The sequence below is a fragment of the Triturus cristatus genome, chromosome 2_1 (assembly GCF_964204655.1).
Source record: "Triturus cristatus chromosome 2_1, aTriCri1.1, whole genome shotgun sequence".
NCBI lineage: Eukaryota > Metazoa > Chordata > Amphibia > Caudata > Salamandridae > Triturus > Triturus cristatus.
In genome coordinates, this window is record NC_140581.1 from 1137098515 (window position 1) to 1137121464 (window position 22950).

Consider the following 22950-nt stretch of genomic DNA (forward strand, 5'->3'; position numbering starts at 1 on the left):
ATTTGCCCCTGCCAACTTTTTTATCATAGAAAAAAGGGCCTTAGGACGATTAGTGGCCTTAGAGATGGATTCAGAAACGAAAGTCCCTTTTGTCTTCCTGCAGGCTAGATGATAGAGTTTTAAAGCTGCCCTATAGGTTAATTTACTCTCTGCTGAGTAAGTTTTCCTCCAACACCTTTCCAGGTGGTTGCACTTGGCCTTCATATTTTTGAGGTCCGGCGTAAACCATGGTGCAGGAGGCAAATGTACAAGGGGACGCTTAATGCGAAGAGGGAGATGATGCTCAATAGTGGATGACAGCCACTGTGACACCTCCAAATTTAAAGAGGATAGAGGGCCAAATGTATCCGGGCATGTAGATGTCAACTCGGCGTTGAACTTATCCAAGTTCAGTTTAGACCAAACTCTAAACTTAGTGGCATAAGGAGGAAGGACTGGTGGAACGCCGCTAGCTAAAATAAGGCTAAATTGAACAGCAAAATGATCGGACCAAATAAGGGGGAGTGGTGAAATACTGCAATCCAGCGAGATATTAGATAGAACTGGATCCAGTAAGTGCCCTGCCTGGTGGGTGGGTCCCTGATTACGTAACACCAAATTAATTGCCTCACAATCAGCAAGGAAAGCTTTGATCAGTTTGTCATTGGTGTCTTCTAAATGAAGATTAAGATCACCCACAATAACAAAATTTGCCGCCTATAATAATAGTAATTATTATTATAATATATAATAATAATAATTTGCCACAATAACAAAATTGTACGCGTACGGTAAGCTTACGGTAAGCGCACGGAGCGCGCTTACAGATATATATATTGATTTAAATGCTATTTTCTCAGGACCTACTGAACAGATTTACACCAGACCTACAAAAGGCACTTCCTTGACCTGAGGACTACCTCTCTGCCAAATTTCAAGTAATTCTGCTCAGCCGTTCGGGCTGTAGCTGTGTCTAAAGGTCCTATGGAAAAATGCATGGGGAAAACGCGTTTTGGAACCCCCCTTTTTTCTCAGCCCCCGCTTGACGATTCCCCCCGAGACTTTCAGGGTAGGAGCGTAGCGTAGCGCCCCATTAGTTTTGAAAATTTCGCGAGGATTCGTCGACCGGCGCCAAAGTTATTCCAAATAGAATGTTGCGGATTTCCTATGGAAACAGGGTCCTAACTATAACTATCTACTGGCGACCGCCAGTAGATAATATATATATATTTATATATAAATATATGTATGTGTGTATATATATATATTTGTACATTGTTATATAATTTAAAAATTATAAAATAAAATAAAATTAATAGTTTATGAATTGTGTTAAAGTAAATATATATGAATTATTATGTATGTGTGTTTACGTTTTTAAATTAAGATTATTTGTTATATTTCTTAAAATATTAAAATTTAAATTTAATCTACTTTATTTTTACATATTTTTTATTTAACATATTTAATATATATTATTTTATTTTATATACCTATAAAATTCAATATTTTGTACTTTTATATATGTAACATCAATATTTTTTTCAAATCTTTTGTACTTACCTGTTTAAGTGTAGGGGCTCGATATTTGCATTGTATATTTTTGCATCAATATTTTTTACTATATTTTTAACATCGATATTTTGTCAGTGAACCACTACTCTGAGGCATTACCCCAGAGAAAGGTCTTACTAAACAGATGAATTTATTGCAATCTATTCCTACAATCATTCATCAGAAAGGAGAGAGGTCTAAGGGAACTGGTCAGTATGCCATAAAACAGAACTATAATTAGCCATCATTATGGAGTGAGTCTCAATGAATAGTTTAGACTGTTGTAAAGCACTACCATACTCCAACAGCAGGGGACATCTGGCAGTGTAGAGGCTAGTTCTCTAATAGATAGTACACCAGCTCTAAAAACTAGATTATAGATCAGACGATATATGTTAGAAATACAGTATCATTCATTAGTAGCTCAGGAATAATAGTTATTTCACTTATGCAGTTGGCTAGCAGATATTTTTAAGTCTCTGAAAATGTTACTAAGCACCTATGCTCACTTGATGATGTCATTAGTGATGTTATTTGAGGAGGCATCAGTGATGTCACTGACCATGTCATGAGTGATGTAATATGTGAGGTCATAAGCAGTGCAATGTGGGGGCGTAAGTTATAGTTAGCGCTGGTAACTGTAACTGCTGAATTTCTATGGTTTTGTGTGTGGGAAATCAGAGCCTAATTATAACGGCCCAGTATCCTTTGTTTTTTTCAGCACATTTTCAAGGTTTGTATTAATCTACTTCCTAAATATAATATCACAGGTTCCAGGGAGGTTATATGTGGGAAAAATAATTAATATTGTGTGAGTGGTCATATTGGTGTGTATGTGGGTGTGGGAGTCATTGAACGGGCGTGTGTGTATGTGTGTGAATGGTGTTGTGGGCATGAGAGTGGGTGTGTGAGTGGTTGTATGGGTGTGTAGTAGGGGATATAAGTGGTTGCATGGGTCTGTGAGTGGGTGTGTGAGTGGTTTTGTGAGTTGATGTGTGGGTGTGTAAGAGGGTGTGTGATGGTTGTATGAGTCTGTAAGTGGGTGTGTGAGTGGTTTTATGGGTGTGTGAGTGGCTGTATGGGTGTGTAAGGGGGTGTGTGAGTGGGTGTATGGGTCTGGGAGTAGGTGTGTGAGTGGTTTTGTGGGTGTGTGAGTAGATGTGTGAGTGATTGTATGGATCTGTGAGTGGGTGTGTGAGTCTTTTTTTGGGTGTGTGAGTTGATGTGTGAATGGCTGCATGGGTCTGTAAGCGGGTGTGCGAGTGGTTGTATGTATCTGTGAGTGGGTTTGTGAGTGGTGGTGTCAGTGTGTCAGTGGGTGTGTGAGTTGGTAGTGTGGGTGTGAGAGTGGGTGTGTGAGCAGTTCTATAGATAATGTCATCCAGGATGTCATCAGTGATGTCATTAGAGATGTCATCAGTGATGTCGCGGACCATGTCATGAGTGATGTAATATGTGAAGTTATAAGCAGTGCATTGCGGACATACGTTTGCTCAGGTAACTATAACTGTTAATTTTCTATGGATTTGTGTGTATTAAATCTGATCCAAACTTTAACGTCCCTGTAACATTTGTTTTTTTAGTGAATTTCGATGTTCTTTTATTCAGTTACCTAACTAGAATATCCCTATAAACCTTGTTTTTTTAATGCATTTACAGGCTTTTTTAATTTTGTTCCCTAACTGTAACCTGTAATTTTGTAGAGTGGGTGTGTGAGTGACTGTATAGGTCAGTAAGTGGGTGTGTGAGTGGCTGTATTGTCCTGTGAGTGGGTGTGTGAGTAGCTGTATGGTCTATGAGTGGTTTTTTGGGTGTTTGAATGGGGGTGTGAGAAGCTTTATTGGTGAGTGAATGGCTGTATGGGTCAGTGACTGGGTGTGTGAGTGTCTTTATGGCTGTGTGAGTGGGTATGTGTTTGTATGGGTATATGAGTGGTAGTGGGAGATGGTTTTAGTGTGTGAGTGAGTATGTGAGTGGTTTTGTGTGTCAGTGAGTGTATGTGTGAGTGGCTGTATGGGTCTGAAAGTGGGTATGTAAGTGGATACATGGGCCTGTGAGTGGGTCTCTGAATGCCTATGTGGGTATGTGAGTGAGTGCATGAGAACCTGCATGGGTCTCTGAGTGAGCGTGTGAGTGCCTGTGTGGGACTCTGAGGGGTGTGTAGTACCAGCATAGAACTGTGAGTAGGTGTGTGAGTGCATGGATGCATCTGTGAGTGGGTGTGAGAGTGCCTCTGTGGCTCTATATATAGATGTTTAGGTGGATGCATGGATCTGTGATTGGGTGTGTGAGTACCCGCAAAGGTGTGTGAGTCGGTCTATGAGTGCCCGCATAGGTGTGTGAGTGAGTGCCTGCATGGATTTCTGAGTGGGTGTGTGAATGCCTGCATAGCTCTGTCAGTAGGTCCCTGAGTGTCTGTGTGGGAGTGTGAGGGTGCATTTTTGGCTCTGTGAGTGAGTGTGTGAGTGGTGGTGTACATCTGTGAGTAGGTGGGTATAAGAGTGCCTGTGTGGGTCTATGAGTGGGTGTGTGAGTGCCTAAGTGGGTCTTTTAATGGGTGTTTGAGTGGCTATATGTATCTGTGAGTATGTGTGTGACTGTCTATGTGGGACTCTGAGTGGATGTGAAAGTACCAGCATAGAACTGTGAGTGCCTATGTGTCTATGTGAGTGGGGTCTGAGAGTACCTGTAAGGTTCTGTGAGTGGGTGTGTGAATGCCTGTGTAGGTCCGTGAGTGGGTACATGACTGTCTCTGCAGGTCTGTAAATGGGTGTGAGAGTACCTGTGTTGGTGTCTAAGTAGGTCAGAGAGTGTTTTTTAGTCCAAAATGCATTAAGATTCATGATTCCATCATGAATTTACATGGGGGCTGTGCTGAGCCACAAGAGGGATCCGTGGATTCCTGAAGTGGGAATATAACTCAATTTCATACCCAACATAGGTCCCTCTGACACTCCTCTAATACACCCGTGGGGCCAGGGTACCTCTACTCTGACCCCTTTAATCATTTTAACCCCTTCAGTGCCCATGACGAGCTGGACTCGTCATGAGCCGCGGTGGCGCTGTGCCCATGACGAGTCCAGCTCGTCATAGACCCCGCCCGCTAATGCAACGGCCGGCACTGGGCGGGGAAAGGGGCGGGCACTGAAGGGGTTAAGACCCGTGGACTGTGCCACAGTACTTAAAATGACGGCTGCAACGTCCCAGCCAGGTTGTGGTCAACCAATTGTGGTGTTGGTGCTGGTGCATGGCTTCGAGGATCCTCCACAGTGGATACGTGGAGGCTCAATGTCTGTAGATATGCAGTTTTGTTTTTTCTTTAATAACTCTGCAACTACTGAACAGATTTACACCAGATTACAAAAAGGGCTATTTCTGGACTAAGTGCTACCTCTCTGCCAAATTTAGTGTTATTCCGTCCAGCAGTTTGGGCTGTAGTCCTGTTCGAAATTCCAATGGGAAATTGAAAGGCAAACACACATTTTGTGACCCCAAGTTTTCTCAACCCTTGCTTGAGGGATCACAAGGAAACTTTCCATGCAGAACTAGACAACCTGGGCAACTTTATTCGGACAAATTTGTGAAGATTCATCAAACAGTACCAAAGTTATAAACTGGCAAAAAACACTTTTCCTATGGAAACTAGGCCCTAACTATAACCACCTACTGGCAACCATCAGTAGATTATATAGCATGGACGTATTTAATGAACTACAGCTGGTTGGTCCTCTTTGAAAAAGTCACTTCTGCAGAAACGCGACTGCAAGGAGTTTTTAATTGCACACTAGGAAGACTGTGTTCACCAGAGTGTGGTAGCAATAAATCCACTTACTGCGAACCTGAGCATGTGTTGGAGCCCGTTCTTCAATTAGGGGTGGGTTTTGGACTGTGTGTTTTTTCAAGTTGCCAGCACTGGAATCCGATACACCCTTTCGGCCTGGTGCACCACTACTGCTGGCTAAGTTTAAGGTTGCACGAAGCTACATGTCATGGAGCCCCCCCATGAGTGAAGAGGAATTTGGTGCAGCACTGCGAGCTGAGTGTCTGCTGATGTCTGGCTGCAGGATGCCGTTTTGCTCCATAACGTTGGTGAAAGAGGAGAGCAATATTGACCTGCATTATGGGGCACTGTAAAGAGGCGAGGAAGTCAGCCACAGCGACTGACTTTTCTGCCATGGAGGTAATCATGAAACCCATATGCTGGCAGGAGTCAGGGCATTATTGAAGCGCATGAGAATAGGCTACTTCACCCAAAATTACAATTATGGCATTGAGATCGGCTTAATTAGCATATTGAACGTTGCGCTGTAACGGTATCGATCGGTTCGACACCACAGCCTCTGCCTATTCGGTGATGGTGCTCTCTCCACGGCCGGACCGCCGTGTACAAATATTTGAAACCAGGGTGCCCTGAAGCATTTGAGAGGCACTCACAGCGATCTGATTTGAATGCAGCTGGTCTGGCCGTGGAGAGAGCACCATCGCCGAACAGGCAGAGGCTGTGGTGTCAAACGATCGATACTGTTACAGCGCAACGTTCAATATGCTAATTAAGCCGATCTCAATGCCCAGATACCTACGAAGGAGATAAACATGCTTTTAATGAGAATACACACAGTGAACCTATCATGTCCCATCATGCATCAAATGAAATTGTACTGGACCAACTGCCCACTGGGGGCTAGCAAAGACATAAATGACGCCGGAAATTGGACAATGTGAGACATTACTGTGGTGTTCTAGCAGCCTTTGAAGAAGAGACTTGTAGTCTTGAAACGCGTCGGCAAATGAGAGTGAAGTTGGAGCGGGGAGACCGGCTGCATTCAAATCAGAATGCTGTGAGTGCCTCTCAAACGCTTCAGGGCACCTTGGTTTCATATATATATATATTTTTATATATATTCTTTCCTTTAATATTGGGAAAACTGCTGATATACATATGTATATATGCATATTGGAGCATATACTGATGTTTATCAGGAAAAATCGGCTTGGTTTTCCTTTGATGGACCCCTCACTCGCAAGAGGCTGACCGCTGTTTCTCAAGCCAACTCGGATTGGTAGCTTCTTTGGAGCTTTTTCGTGGACAGCCCCCTGTCCGACCTTTACATACAATCAGCCCGTTTGCAGTGCTCGAGTGACCCTGGAGGGTCGGAGGACTTGTGGGGACACAAGAGAGACTTGCAGTAAGTCGGGGTACAATAGGGTCATATGTGGCAGGTGGGAAGGTGCTGAAATCTGCCTGTTCTTATGTTCAAAAACCACAAAGGACTCTGAACGAATGTTAATTTAATAAAATTAATAAGGTGCAATGGCGGATGAGACGCTGCGGGAAAGAGAGAAAGCAGCAGAAGAACTATTTTTAAACTTGCCTGTCATCTCTGACAATAATAACCAGACACCGACACAAGTAGATCAAAACCTGGATGTTAGGAGTTTATTAAAATCTCTGGAAAAAAATAGTCGAAGCGAGCTCACGAAGTGGTGGGAAATGAAGTCCCTAGAAAAGTACCACGAGGCTGGCCGGGTACCAAGAGGTCTGCGCATAATGCTTGCCCCCAGTTTTGAAAACCCTAACCCACTTCTTCTCAAGGAGTGGGCAGAAAGTAACCTCGAAGCTTCCATGCGACTCGTCTGTTTATTGGTAAAATATGCTAGAATTGATAGGGAATTCAACATCAAGGAAATGGCACGCATCCAAACTGAACTCGAGTCTTTAACTACGACCAATAATAAAGACTTTATCGACAAGAGCATCAAAGATATGAATGACCGTATCAAAAGACAAGAGGATGTAATCAAGACTAGAAAAGATTTTAAGTTTGCTCGGGACAAGAACGATTACGAGCAGGGGCAGCTTTTTACTTTCGCACATAAAAACGATCACGTAAAAAAACAGAAAGTGCTAGCCCAGTCCCTAATCCATCACGCGGATGTGAAGGCCAGTAATCCTGCCGCTGTTTCTATCTTGGATATAAGCACAATATCCAGTGATACAGAGTCCGATCTCAGCAGCAATTCGGAAGGCATCTCAAGACCTAGATTAGGTCCCCTATCATATGCTGAGGAGACGGATTTTATCCGGGAACAAAGAAAACAGTCCTTATGACTGAGAAATGCGTCAGCACAAGGAACAAACAAAGAAACCGCCGCATGTGTGAGAGGTGGAAATGCGCAAGGAACAAGAGGCAGGGGTGCACAGATAAAGAAAACCAGGAGCTCCCAACAACATCAGTGAATCAAACTATAGTAAACCTTACAGACATCCAACTCAATGATGCCGAAAAACAACTCTTGGCGTTGGGTCGTAGTTTCTGTCCTGAGAGCAACTTTAACTATGTGCAGACAAGAGTTGAAATTTATAAATTCATCAGGAAGCTTAAACTTAGAACATTCTTTACCATCAAAACATGTCAAAACCAAACCTATTCTCTCTATGCAAGCCGCAGGCGGTGGCCTCACAGCAGGAGAAATACCTTTACTAACGACACTACATGCTCTTCGAGAGAATACCGCTGAGTCTAGTGGTGAGGAGCCCAATACACAAGACATTGCCCAAGCAGAAGGCATCAATATATCGTCTCCTGGCCACAGTCCATTTAAAGCACCGTCTTCCTTTGTGCCGATCATGCCACGAGATGCTTTGGACATCTTCCATTATCGCATCACAGATGAACTGAAAATATTGTACCGCAAATCTCTGAGGTATAAATACAAGCGGAACGGTAAAAACAATGAATATTTTCAACTTATGGAAAATCTCAAGAACAATGATGCTGTGGTCATTAACAATTCAGACAAGGGAGGCAACATTGTTTTGTGGGACAAGCAACTTTATAGAGCAGAGGCTTACCGGCACATCAACAATGAACAATGGTATGAACAATCTGATGCCTCCTTTGTCAGGAAAATGAATAGAGACTTTAAGAGTGACCTTATGTCTTGGCAAAGGGAATGTCTTATATCTAAAGATGAATTCAAAATTTTATTCGAGGAATTTCCGACCTTACCCACGTTTTATCTCATTCCAAAGGTGCATAAAGGCATTGATCCGATGCCCGGAAGACCTATCATTTCAGCGAAAAACAGCACATTTGAGTGCACCTCAAGCTATGTAGACTTTTACCTCCAAGAGCATGTTACCAATTTGCCTTCATACTTACGTGATTCAAGTGATTTTTTATTGAAATTGAATGCAGTGCAATGGTCCAATGAATATCTGTTTTTAACATTAGATATCACCACTCTTTACACTAGCATAAGACATGATGATGGGTTAAAAGCAGTTGATTTTTACCTCAAACAAAGATGCATCTCTATGTACAAACATAACGCCATGCTGATAAAAATGATACATTGGTGTCTCTTCAATAATATTTTTATGTTTGATGGTAAAATCTTTAAACAAAAACAGGGCGTGGCTATGGGGGCATGCTTCTCCCCCAGCTATGCATGTTTGCATGTAGGCTGGTGGGAGGAGCATGTCCTCAAGGTCGAAGATAGTGCTCTATTTAACGAACATGTCATGCATATGTGGTGATATATTGACAATGTGTTCATTGTGTGGAAGGGAACCCATGCTGAGGCCTGTAACTTCATTAATGTCATCAACACAAATGAACTTAATTTAAACTTCACGGCACACATTGACCCTGTTACCACCAATTTTTTACTTTTAGATATCACAGTGTTCATTGAACAAGGGATTATCGAAACTTGTTTATTTAGGAAACCTACCGCAGGCAATAATTTATTACATGAATCAAGTTTCCATCCCCACCACACTATTTCTAGTCTCCCCTACAGAGAATTTTTGCGTATTCGTAGGGCGTGCAGTTCTATAACCTCTTTGACATTTGCACAACAAGCTGCCAAAGTAAGACTAATAGAATGTGGCTATGATCCAAAGAAATTGGACATTGCTCTTCAGAAAGCAAATGAGAAGGACAGACTAGAACTATTGAAACCTGTGAATAAACATAAAAATGTGGCCATTTTAACACCTGTCAATATTGATGACACTGTCAGAGAGAGCAGGCATGATGATATTTCTTGTAGATTCATCTCTACCTACAGTAAACAAGCCAATGCTATCAAGTATATCATTAATACACAATGGCCCATAGTCTTAACAGATGTCACATTGCAACAGATACTACCCAAGACACCCAATTTCACGTACCGCATGGCTTACTCGATGCGCAGTGATCTAGTCAAAACCAGTCCAGAACTCAATATTAAAAGCAGTTGGCTAACCCCTAAGAAAGGTTTCTTCAAATGCAGCACTTGCCGTGCATGTAAATTTGGCATCAACACGACATCATACTCCACTGCTTTTTCAGATACACCTGTCCATTTGACTAGGCACTATACTTGTCGCACAGAGTTTGCGGTATATGTATTGAGATGTATCAGTGGGTTACAATATGTCGGCAGTACAAAACTGCAGGTATTCATTATTGCAACTCCTCCGGGCAACTGTCAACTCTGATCCCACCTACCCAGTAGCGAGACACATCAAGCTTGAGCACAACAATAATCTCAATGTGCTCCAATATTTTGTTATTGACTGTGTGCCCATCAACAAACGTGGAGGCAATCGGGAGAAACAGCTCCGACACTTAGAAACTAAGTACATCATCGAACTTGATACCAAAGCTCCCCGAGGTCTCAATATTTGCGAAGATTTTCACTATTATCTATAGACACTTGGCCTTTTATACAGAGCCTTATCATCTTGTTTACATGACTGTTTTGCACATGCTGGTTTTACGTGATACTGCACACATTTCGTTTTTTAATGGTTCGGTCTCTGCGATTCTCCCTTATTTATGTCTTTTTACCAATTATTTATATGTTCCCATGTGAATTTAAAATTTCTGATTTTAAGCTATTTATTGGCGTTTTTGCACAGACTTGTCATTGAACCATTCACTTAAATCACTTAAATCAAACCCGTTTTGACATGACACAATACATGGCTCAATAATGTATTTTTCATCCATCTTACTCCCTTAGATTGGGTGTGATTTCTTGTGTCTATCTGGAGGGTTCCCTAGACCAAGTTAGTTTTGAAACAAGTCTCATATAAGACAGGAAGTACATATTTGCATTTGAGCATATATTACGTTTTTGTATATCAGTCTTCTGATGCTGCTTTTTCATTTATTATTTTTATTTTTATGTCATGAAAAAAAGCTCAGGAGACTGGAGTCATGCTATATTGTAGAATTAAATACAAAAGACCCTATGGGATTAAATATGGAAGAAGATCTAATTACACATTTGTAAAATCTTATATAGGTACGAAACATTAACAGTAAGAAAAAGAGAGAAAATAATGCACCCCTCAGAAATTTGGTTTGAACTCTTTTGTTGAGTTTTTATTATTTTTTGTTTATCGTTTCACAGGTTAGACACAAAATTTAAGATAGACTTGAGCAGACTGAGATTTAAATTTGCCCACTGGAGCTGAATTATTTAAAGCAAATGTTGGCAATTGTCACTTGAGAATAGAAGTGATATTTTTATGGAGAGTAGATGCTGCCATACCCACTAGGGTTATATTGTGAATATTTACAAAGGAAAATACACAATCGCTTGATTTAACAAGGATTGTGTTTGCATTAGCGGTTGGATAAAGTTTTATTCAAATTGCAAAATAATGAATTGGAATATTTGTAATTGTAAACTGCTAAAAATTCAGTTTGAATTAATTGTTGTATTAATATCTACTTAAGAAAATATATGAATTATCTAAAAAGACGATTGCAGGCAAAACGGATTATTCTGTTTTGAAAGAACTACCAGTCTTTCGTCTAATACACTGGTGTTGTAGCCACATCACGTGAGAGGGTTTTCACACACTGTGGTTAAAATGTCCGACCTACAAATAGTTAAACTATTGATGAACAAGCCTGACGCATCTTTTCAAGCTGTCGTAATAAATTATTTGGCCAGAACATAGCGTTGTCAATCTTTGCCTGTGGGAAAAAGAGAGCGCAATATTACGGACCGTTCCTGGGTGGTCCTTTGGTGACGACGCACCCTTTGGTTTGGAGAGCAGCGGCTGTACCGAGGTGAAGAGGAGTAAAATATATATATATATATATATATATATATATATATATATATATATATATATATATATATATTACCTACTGGCGGTCGCCAGTAGGTAGTTATAGTTAGGACCCTGTTTCCATAGGAAAACCGCAACATTCTATTTGCAATAACTTTGGCGCCGGTCGACGAATCCTCGCGAAATTTTCGAAAACTAATGGGGCGCTATGCTCCGCTCCTACCCTGAAAGTTTCGGGGGGATTCGTCAAGCAGGGGCTGAGATAAAAGGGGGGTCCCAAAACGCGTTTTTCCCATGCATTTTTCCATAGGACCTTTAGTCCGAGCTACAGCCCGAACGGCTGAAAAGAATAACTTGAAATTTGGCAGAGAGGTAGTCCTCAGGTCAAGGAAGTGCCTTTTGTAGGTTTGGTGTAAATCTGTTCAGTAGATTCTGAGAAAATAGCCTTTAAATCAATATATAAATCTGAGCCAGCTTACGGTGCGCTTACGGTGCGCTTACCGTACGCGTACGGTGACGTGCGCGAGCGCGATTCTGATTGGCTGTTAGATCTTAGTAAACATTCGAATCGGTCGAAACCAGGAAGCGGCGGCCGCCATTTTGTGTGTTTCACTCAGAAAAAAAAGGGTGATAACTTGAAAAGGGGGCAAGGAAGAGAGTTACAGACCCCCTAACATTTGAAAGGGGGTCAAAGAAGGACAGAAAAGTACAAAAAAACCATTTATTAATTTTAAAAAAAAATCGCGGGGTACGCGTACGGTAAGCTCACCGTACGCGTACGGTAAAAAAAAAAAAAAATGAAATTAAATGCAGATTTAAGTGTTTAGATATTAGGGGGCTCTAAAAAGAGCCGTTGTGTTTATTGTGATTTTTTAGTGGTACCTACAAGTAAGTACCGATGCAGAGTCTAAGGTTCAAGAGGAAGACTCTGTTCCCTTCATCATTGAAGTGTACACCATCTCCTCTATAAATGTCTTGCATGTTGTAACGCAAGTTGTTGTGGTAAATGGAACCCATACCATAGTCACGGAGGAAAGCAGAAACAGATTTGTTGACGTGCTTTCTTGCTTTGTCAATCTGTGGACAAAAATGATTGGACCAGTTCCATTTTTGCCTTTGGCATATGTTAGAAAACACAAAGGCAGTTTTAGGGAAAAGTGAAAACAGTTGTGCAAAGGTCTCCTTCATAAGCATTTCCAGACCTACCCCAGTCAAAGTGCCTAGGTCATTGCCACCACAGTGCACTATTATGAGGTCAGGGTGTTGGATTTGCATGAAGGATTTCACCAATGGCATCAATTGGTGCCACTTTAACCCTCTCTGACCAATCCATTTAATGTCTACATTTGGCAAAGCAAGGTCTCTCACCATACCTGTTTTCTCTGCATACTTTTCACTCCAGAAGACATAGCTGTGACCTACAATCCACACTGTGAACATCTTCAAAGGAGATATGGATGCACTCAGGAGGTATCTTTCAGAAGAATGGCAAAAAGAAATGAAAGACAGTTTGGAAATGGAGGCATACATATTTTTTTAAAATAAAATGAACTCATTGGCTGTTTCATACCATTCTACACTAAAAACTCGTGTCCCCGCAATGCACTGCTGATGACGTCACATATTACATCACTCATGACATGGTCAGTGACATCACTGATGACATCACCAATGACTTCTCAAATGACATCACTGATGACATCATCCAGTGACTGTGTGTTTCTGAAAATGTTAAATCTCTTTTACATATATATTCAATGAAAAAACCAAAGGTTTCACACACGTTATAGTTAGGAATTAGTATTTAAAAAACCTTAGAAATTAAATGAAAAAACCAAAGGTTTCACACATGTTATAGTTAGCTGGAAATTTCACTCGTAAAAAAACAATGAAATTCCCCCGTTATAGTTAGTTCAGCTAACTATAACCCGCGCGCCCGCAATGCACTACTGATGACATCACATATTACATCACTCATGACATGGTCACTGACATCACTCATGACATCACTGATGACATCTCAAATGACATCACTGATGACATCACTGATGACATCATCCAGTGAATGTGTGTTTTTCTGAAAATTAAATATGTTTTATATATGTTTATCTCAAGGTCAATGGAAGAATAAATGGGTATATAAGTGTCTAAATGGATGCTTTTTTTTTGAAAAATGTATTGTGTAACTGACTGATTAAGTGTATCATAGTGAATACATGGCTTACTGAGTAATGTTTAAATATGAAAATATCTGTATCAGTCTCTCACTTTGTGTATAAGTGGCTGCATGGGTTGGTGATTACCTTCATGGGTGTCTATATAGGTTATTAGTTGTTTTTTTGAGTATCAGTCTGAGTGTCTGCATGGTTCGGTGGGGGGTATTACGTAGTGCATAGGTGCATGAATGAGTGACTCACTGTTTGTATGTGTTGAAGACAGCATGTGTGCAGGACTGTATGGGTGGATGAGTGTGTGTATGGGTGTGTTAGTGAGTGTATGACTGTCTCAATAGTGTCTTTATGAGTAACTACATATCTATTAAACTAGTATATGTGACTATTGGTGTATATAAGTGAGTATATGTGAGAGTGAGAGATTGAACGAGTTCCTGTATGAATAAGTATGTGTTTCTATAAGTGACTGTTTATAAGACTAAGTATGTGTAAGTTTCCGTAGAAGTAAGTGTGGTGGTGTGTGTATAACTGTATATGCAAATAAATGTATGTTTGTTTCTTTATTAGCATGAGTGAGTATGTGTGAGTAACTCTATGGATGAGTGGCGTTGTGTAACAGGATGTATAGGTGTATGAGTACATATGATGAGTGAGTACATGTATGAGTGACTGTATAGGACTGTTGGTGAATGAGTGGATGTGTATGTGGTTCTTAGAATTACTGAAGAGGTTGTTGTAACTGGTATTGGTATGTCCATTGTTTTGAAAATTTTAGTCTCTATTTTTGAATGTGTGTATCAAAGGTTATATTAGGGGAAGAGGAGGTCTGCCACTCTATCACAAGGATGATGTCATCAGTGATGTCATCAGTGATGTCATTTGAGATGTCATCAGTGATGTCATGAGTGATGTCAGTGACCATGTCATGAGTGATGTAATATGTGACGTCATCAGTAGTGCATTGCGGGCGCGCGAGTTATAGTTAGCTGAACTAACTATAACGGGGGAATTTCATTGGTTTTTTATGAGTGAAATTTCCAGCTAACTATAACATGTGTGAAACCTTTGGTTTTTTCATTTAATATATATATATATATATATATATTTATATATGTTACATACTGTACGTAGTTATAGTTAGGACCTTGTTTCTATTCAAAAAGCGTTTTTTCTTTTGCCAATATCTTTGGTGCCGGTTGACGAATCTTGGTGTAATTTTCAAAACTAATGGGACCCTCTGGTCAGCTCCTGCCTTAAAATTTTGGGATGATTCGTTAAGCGGGGGCCGAGAAAAAAGGGTGTCCCAAAATGCGTTTTCCCTGTGTTGATCTACATAGGAACTTTAGGCAAAGCTACAGCCGGAACTGCTCAACGGATTTACACCAAATTTGGCACCAAGAGGCGCGTTTGCAGAGTGGTATAAAAAGGGAGTGTGGCCACGGACCACCTCTCCACAATCCAGCTGTGTGGCGCTTACTGGAGGTACCTGGTGTGCTAGTTGGCCACAGGGACCCTCAGTATTCAAGGGGAATTAATTCCCCAACTGACAACGTGCCAGGGGGTGTGTTTGCAGAGTGGTGGAGAAAGGGGCGTGGCCTTTGTCTACCTCTCAGCAATCCCACTGTGTGGGGCTTACCGCAGGTAAGAGGTAGGCTAGTTGTCCCCTGAAGGACCCCCAGCAGCGAAGGGGACTTGAATCCCCATCCACGAGCATGCCAGGGATCGCGTTTGGAGAGTGGTGAGCAAAGGGGGCATGGCCTGCTATGAGTACTTACCAATGATGCTGTATGGGACTTAATGAAGGTAATAGGAGGGGTAGTTGGCCCCCAAGGATGTCCTTGGGGGCCAACTACCCCTAGTGTTACCTCCAATAAGTCCCACACAATGGGATTGCTAAGACATCTTCGGAGGCCATGCCCCCCTTTCTCCTTCTCCACCACTCTGCAAATGCGCCTCATGGCAGACTACGGAATTAAGTTCAATTTACTCCTGAGGGAGTTTAGGGGCCAAGAAGCCCTCCTGGTACCTTCTGTAAGTCCTACGCAGCGGAATTCCTGAGCGCTGGTTGGAGGCCCAGCACCCTTTCTCCACCACTCTGCAAACATGACTACTACTTAAAGAAGCATCTTTCTGAACCTCAGACTTAGAGGTAGTTTTAATCCCCTTGCCCTATTATGTACTAGGGCCTTAGAGTGCAGGTCATGCCAATCACAGGGGTACCCCAATGCATAGTGTTCCCTAGTGTATGTAGGTGTTTTCACTGTATTCTAAGTGTCTTTTAGCATAGCACTGGTTCTAGACCTGGTTAGTCAGAGTCAGTGACCACCAGTAGCCATCAGCAAAAAGTTGGGGACACAGGATGTCTTTGCAACAAGGCCTCTTTCTGCTCCTCTGTAGGTTCTTTCTGCACCTTTCTTGCTTCTTCCTGCATTTTTCTTAATCTTTCTGGACTTCTGTTGCCTCGTTCTGCATTTCTCTTGCTTCTTTCTGTGCCTTTGTTCCTCTTTCTTCACATGTCCTACCTCTGTAGGCATAGTTAGAAATTATCATTTAAAAAACCTCTAAAATTCACTGAAAAAACCGTAGGTTTCAGGGACATTATAGTTAGAAATTAGCATTAAAAAAAACCTTTGAAATTCACTGAAAAAACCATAGGTTTCAGGCACGTTATAGTTAAGGGTGGGCGTAGTTCGCGAAGTAGCACTTCGCGAAGCTACGCAAAGTGAAGTTCGCACTATGCGAGCTACGCGTAGCACTTCGCGAACTGCGTAGTAACATGTTCGCACTGTGCAAGATGTTGTTTTCAATGATTGCACAGTGCGGACAAGCAACCGGCACTGTGCAATCATTGAAAATGGCATCTTGCACAGTGCGAGCTGTAGTTTTCTGCTGCTCGAGTAGATTTTTACTCGAGCTTCAGCTTTCTCAACGCGAACTGGTAGTTTCTCATCGCGAGCGGTCGCGAGCATACGCGACCACTCGCAATGAGAAACCTGACCTCCTCGCGTTGGGAATCTCGCCGGGAGGTTTATTTTCCATGCTCGCGATCGCCAACTTGCAGTTGCTGATCGCGAACAAGGAAAAAGTCTCGCCGGGATGTCATTTTGCTTGCTCGCGGTCGCCAACTTGACGTTGAGGACCGCGAGCAAGCAAAAAATGACCGCAGCACTACGCAACACTACGCTACGCGTGTTCGCACTGTGCTACGTGCAGTTCGCGTAGTGCGAAGTAGCGCGAACTTCGCAAACTACGCGAGCGTAGCGTAGTGCTTCGCCCAGGCTTAGTTATAGTTAGAAATTAGCATTTAAAAACCCTTAGAAATTCACTGAAAAAACTATAGGTTTCAGGGACGTTATAGTTAGTTGGACATTTCACTTCTACAAAACCAGTGAAATTCAGCCGTTATAGTTAGTTCAGCTAACTATAACTCACACCCCCGCAATGCACTGCTGATGACGTCACATATTACATCTTTCATGACATGGTCAGTGACATCACTGATGACATCATCCACATGACAATCTGATGCACCTCCTCACACATATGTAGTTACTCTCACATATACCACTGAGACATCCATTCACTCACTAACACAGCCATACACACACTCACTCACCCATACAGCCCTTTACAGACACACTCTTGAACCCATACACCCAGTGAATCACCCACTCACACATCTATGCACAAAGTCACACCCCCATCCACCCACACAGACACTCAGGCACCCATGCAAATACTCAGGCAACCAATCAATAACCCATATAGACACTCATGTAACTATTCACTAACACATGCAGCAGCTTACACAACAACAGACAGACTGATACAGACATTCACACAGTTTAGTCACTAACCCATGCATTCAGTAACACACATTTAAAAGATTAACTTATACAATCAGTCATGAACCTACTAAATCCTCCATCCAGACACTTATACACCCACTCATTCTTCAATACACCTTGGCAAGTATACAAAACATATTTAAACTTTATAGAAGCACACAGTCACTGGATGATGTCATCAGTGATGTCATTTGAGATGTCATCAGTGATGCCATCAGTGATGTCATCAGTGATGTCACTGACCATGTCATGAATGATGTAATATGTGACATCATCAGCAGTGCATTGCGGGGGCATGAGTTATAGTTAGCTGAACTAACTATAACAGCCGAATTTCACTAGTTTTGTCCAACTAACTATAACGTCCCTGAAACCTGTGTTTTTTTCAGTGAATTTCTAAGGCTTTTTAAATGCTAATTTCTAACTATACCGTGCCTGAAACCTATAGCTTTTTCAGTGAATATATATATATATATTTGGACACTTGATGCTTGAATAAATCATCATTTAACTCTCAACTTTGCCTTTGGAGTCTGTCTCCTGGTGTTGCGCCTTTCTATGTATGATGGTACCCCTGGGATCCTGCTGTGGAATATATATATATATATATATATATATATATATATATATATATATATATATATTTATATATTTATATATATATATATATTCACTGAAAAAACCAAAGGTTTCAGGGGCGTTATAGTTAGGAATTGGCATTTGACGTCATCAGCAGTGCATTGCGGGGGCGCGAGTTATAGTTAGCTGAACTAACTATAACAGGGGAATTTCGAGGGCTTTGTACGAGGGAAATGTCCAGCTAACTATAACACCCCTGAAACCTATGGTTTTTTCAGTGAATTTCTTAGGTTTTATAAATGCCAATTCCTAACTATAACGCCCCTGAAACCTTTGGTTTTTTCAGTGAATTTCAAAGGTTTTTTAAATGCCAATTCCTAACTATAACGTGCATGAAACCTATGGTTTTTTCAGTGAATTTCAAAGGTTTTTTTAAATGCTAATTCCTATCTATAACTTATCTCTGAAGATATCATTTTTAATGATTTTCATTGGATTTGTATATTTTTCAAATTCAGTGTGTCAATTTCATTAATTACGTTTTTTTTAAAAATACTTTTTTATCACCATTTTGTAAACTTATTTTTTCAATTAATTCTTTTAAAAATTAAAAAATATTATTTGAACTTAATGGATTTTTCAAACATATTTTTTTAACTATATGTTCAAAACTTTATTTTATATATATTTTTTCAATGTTTTTGGATCCGTGCACCCTAAGCGCACCGCTCTCGATCCCTACGCGATAGCATCCGCGCATGGTAAGCGTTGGGTACGTGTTTAGTGCGCGATTGCAATACGACTGGTACGCGACTCCCTGCCTATACGCGACACATTCGATGTACGTAACGCGACGTTTACGCGCTTCCGCGATGCATCATCTGCGTCTATGACACTTTAGGTGCGCGGATCCCGCGAAATATTTAACATTTAAAAAAACATATATATATGTATTTCATGTGAATATTAATTGAAGACAAACTCTAAACTAGTCTTAAAACTAATATATTTTCACATCTAATCCTATCATTTTTTTTAATTCAATTTCGCGGATACGCGCTGGGTGTGTGCTGCGTAAGCGCAGGGTGGGCGGATCCCATGTGACCTGCAAAAAAAGAGATTTGCTTGGTTCATTACACTTCCTCTTCTAACTATTGAAAGACCCCACCCATTTCAATCATTCTTCTTTGACCTTCTTTAGAGCACCATCTCTTTGGAGAGAAGAAGATTTTTTAGACTAAGTTTACACTTAGCTCTAACTTTTTTCAACCAAAAATGGCTTCAGGGCAGCAGGCATCACCTGCATCACCTCATACTTTTGAGGATGAATTTTTAGAGGAGGCACCACCCAAAGAACGTTTTTCTTCAGTGGTGTGGATTTTTTTAACTTTTCCCGAGGGGCAGAATAAGACCAATGCCACCTTGGTCATGTGCAAGATTTGCAAAAGAGTCCTGTCGCGAGGGGATCCTAACAAGAAATACTCTTGCGGCACGGCAAGTATGATGAAGCACATGAGGACCCTTCATCCAAACAATCTTGCACGAGAAGAGTGCCGACGGATGAGAAACACTCCTGCTCCTGCGCCATCCACCTCATCGCAGCCGAGCACCTCAAAAGTACATCCATCAGCCCAAACCTTGGACATCCGTCCTGAATTTCAATTTTTAAAAGTGCTCTGCACTAAGTGCAATGCGACTTTGTGCTATGGTGAGCAGTCGATCGATCTGATCTGCCGCCGGCAAGAAAGTCACATTTGCTAGGTTTTTTTTTTATTGTTCCCTGAAGTTCATTGTTTGGTTTCTCCTGTTTTTTTGTTTTGGTTTTTTTTGCAGAAAAAACTAAAAAAATTAAAAATTGTTCAGAAAACTCAAAATAATTATAAAAGAAGAAAGAAGAAAAAAAAAGTTCTTGTAAGAACTAACTTGCCTGGTTTAAAAAAAATAGCTAAATTTCTTTGTTAGTGTTAGTTTAGATGAATGTATGTGTAGTACATAATTGACTGAATGAATGCATTAGTAGCGTATGGTGAATGTATAAGTGCAGAACTATGAGGAAGTGCTGCAGCATCACACAGTAACCTCTTTAACTGCAGTGTGCTGTAGTACTTCCGAAGCACAGGGATGCAACATATGTACATAAATATGTTGCAAATCTGTGCTTCTGTCTGCACGGCTGCTTAAACTGCAGCCATGTGGTGACAAAGGCACCCTTGCCCCATAGTGCAGGGATATCTGTGTCATGTGCTGTTTGTTTTTCTACAGGAAGACACACCTTCCTGCACAAAAACAATGAGAAAATGCATTTTTCTCCTTCAATGTATGCTGAACATTTCAGCATGCATTGAAGATATAAAAATGTGGAGAAATTAAAACAATTCTCCTTGTTGTGCTTTTCCTACACCCATTTTAGAATGGTGCACCATTCACACACATATCGAGATTTATGATTTCTGATAAATCTAGACATGTCTCTTGTTCTATGAGTATAAGGTGCAATCATGCACAACAACACTTATAGAACACCCTTTCAACACAAAGTGGTCTGCATGATGAGGTTGTATTTACATTGAGTATAAAAAGTGCACAGAGTGCATTTTCCTCTCTTTGTAAATATGAAAGACTATCTTACACAATAACTATGTTACAAAAAGTGACATATTTCCATTTTTAAAATTCCTTGCGAATGATAAAAGGTAATCACAGAGTTTTGTCTGCAAAGATGTTCAAAGAAGAATGATTGAAATAATTGCGGTCCTTCAATAGCTAAAATAGGAAATATTATGAACCCCTCAAATCTCTTTTTTTGCAGGTCACATGATATCTGATTATGGTCAGATTTCAAAACTACAAAGGTATAAACAGAGTGTTTTTAGAAACATGTTTCAACTTTGTAGCTTCTTGCAGACCTCCTCATTCTGCATATTGAAACTTAGTTAAACTTACCTTCACAGTAATAGGAATAAATAATGGTACACATATTTTTCACATTTTCATTCAGATCTAAATTCATAAAAATTGCTTATTTTAAAATTTGGATCTGTGAAAGAAAAGGAAAAAAAAATATAACATGAAATAATACATTTTTTACAACACAGCATAATTTCCACAAAGTAATTTTTTTGCCTTTTTTGCTGTTCTCAGAATATATTAAATTTCACAAAAAATAGTGATTTCAATCGTACTCATCATTTGACAGCGGGCAAAAAAAAACAATCTCAAAGATTGTTAAAAAAACATAACATGCTATTCTAAAAAAAAAAACAAGATACAAATCACAGATATATAAAATGCATACAGCTAACAAAATTTTATAAGTTTAACTTACAAAAACTGTAAATGTTGATCACTTTAAAATATGCACCGATTCTAAGGATGAATTTTTGGAGGATGCACCACGCCCACAAAGTTTTCCTTCAGTGATGTGGAAATTTTCTACTTTTCTCGAGGGGCAAACAAAGACCACTGCCACCTTCGTCACGCGCAATATTTGCAAAAGAGTTCTGTTACGAGGGGATCCTAACAAAAAATACTCGTGCGGCACAGCAAGTATTTTGAAACTCCTAAGGACCCTTCATCCAAACAATCTTGCACGAGAAGAGTGCAAACAGATGAGAAACACTCCTGTTCTGTATCTGTAAAAAAGAATCACAAATAAATGTAGATTAATAACTTTCAAATTTATACTATTCCATTACTGTACAAACACATTTTATATAAAAACTGACTAAGAAACTATAGCCCTGAACCACAAGTGTGACGATGGTTAAAACACTACATGCATAGTGCATACTACTTTGAAGCAGTTCATGCCATAAAGCCTACCTCACTAAAAGACTACATGCTAACTGGCTAAATGATTACAGTACTATAAGGAGACACACTGGGTGAGTGACAGGGTGTTTGCTAGAAGCGTATGAATACTAACTAGGGAATTAAAGGTGTGAAAGACAACTGTGTAGGTTATTAGAGGACTGCATCCATACTGCACAGGCATTTAAAACAGTCCATGTGCTAAGGCCTGGCTCACTGCATGACTACTTGGGTACTGACTGAAGGATTAGAGTACAGCAAGGAGAGTGCCTAGGTGAATTTATAAGTGGTAGGCTTTTCGCACAGGGAATGGATTAGTACTTGGTACTGAATGGGTCACTAGAGGAGTGCAAAGGGAGTGACAGGATGTTTGCTGGACTGTATGGATACTGACTAGGGAATTGAAAGTGTGAAAGACAAGTGTCTAGGTGGTTAGAAGACTGCATACATAGTGGATAGGGGTTTGAAGCAGTCCATGTGCTAAGGTCTGGCTCAGTGCATGAATACTTAGGCACTGACTAAATGATTAGAGTACTCCAAAGATAGTATCTTGGTGAATTTATAAGTGTCTGGGTTTTGGCACAGTGAATGGATTAGTACATGATGCTGAATGGGTCACTAGAGGTCTGCAAAGGGAGTTACAGGGTGTTTCCTGGAAGTGTATGGATACCGACTAGCGAATTGAAAATGTGAAAGACAAGTGTATAGTATGTTAGAAGACTGCATGCATACTACATAGACATTTGAAACAATCTATGTGGTAATGTATGGTTCACAACATGAGTAATTGGAAACTGACTAAATCAGCAGACTACTGCTAGCTTAGTGCCTGGGTAAAACTTTAAAATTTTCAGTTCTGGGACAGTGAAGAGAATAGTACATGGTACTGTACTTTAGTGTCAAATAATGACTCATTTTATCAATG